Below are 1,339 nucleotides of genomic sequence, written 5' to 3'. Positions count from 1 at the left end.
ACAAAAGCAGCCAAATCAGCGAAGATGGCCAACATAATCATATTGAGACCTGATGAGGCTGGGGTTTTGAAGGATCAAGAGGGTAATGTGCGCAACGAACGTGGCCAAAAACTTGATGCTGAAGGCCACGTTATTCAAGAAGAACTCGTTGTGGCCGATGGGAATGCACATGGCGTCGAGCGACGCAACGATGGCATCGATCAACGCAACCAGGACGGCATCGATCGACGCAATGCTAGCATCGATCGATGCAATGCCAGAGCTGATGCGGAGAATTTTCAGAGGCAACGGGATGACAATGGAGAGCTTGTCAAGACTCTTGCGGACTTCAACAGGCCAGACTTATTCTATGAGAACCGTTCCGCAATTGTCCCTCCTCCATTCCCAAGGAATGACTTTGAGCTGAAGCCTGCCTACTTTGCTCTTGTTGGACAAAGGCCATTCCAGAACTTGCCAAATGAGAAGCCTCTAAATCATATAGAGCACTTTGAGGACATAGTCACAAGCATCAAGGCTAATGGAGTCACTGAGGACTATCTCTACTGCAAGCTTTTCCCCTACTCTCTTGCTGGGGAAGCTTCTCATTGGTTAAAGCAGCTCCAACCAGGATCTCTGACAACCTGGCATGACATCAAGGTGGCATTCTTGAACTACTTCTACGATGATGCGATGTCTGATGAGCTGAGGATTAAGCTCTCCACCTTTAGACAAGGACCTACTGAATCTTACAAGGCTGCTTGGGTGAGGTTCAAGGCATACCAGAGAGATTGTCCGCATCATGGGTTCTCAGAAGTGCAGTTGATCAGTATTTTCTTTAGTGGTATTGATTGGAGGTATCAGATGGCTTTGGATGCTGCTAGTGATGGGAACTTCAAGACAAGGTACCCAGATGACGCTGAAATGTTGATTGAAAGACTAGCATCAAGCAACAGTACCAAGAATGCAGACTTAGAGCGGAAAAGAGCACATGAAGGCCATGGTTCAAATCAGTTTGCTGCAGTGAATGCTAAGTTGGATACAGTGCATAATCTTCTTGTGGGAAAGAAGTCTGTCCATTTTGCTGAAGATGTTGAGATTTTTGAGCCAAAGCCAGAGACTAGAGAAGAAGATGTCAACTATGTGTATCGAGCTGGCTATCAAAATCAGAGATTTGGTCAGAAGAATTCCTTCACAGGAAATCCAAGCAGCAACTTCACAAGGAACTATGGTTCTTCATCTTACCAACCCCTCCCTCCACCCAGTTCAGAGAGCAAGATGGAATCAATGATTGGCCAGATTTTGGAAGGTCAACAGAAGTTAACGGTGGACTTCAATGGGAAGATTGATTCTGTATACACTG

The sequence above is a fragment of the Camelina sativa genome, chromosome 17 (assembly GCF_000633955.1).
Source record: "Camelina sativa cultivar DH55 chromosome 17, Cs, whole genome shotgun sequence".
Taxonomy (NCBI): Eukaryota; Viridiplantae; Streptophyta; class Magnoliopsida; order Brassicales; family Brassicaceae; genus Camelina; species Camelina sativa.
The sequence above is the reverse complement of the archived record's forward strand: the minus strand, read 5'-3'. Positions refer to the sequence as shown.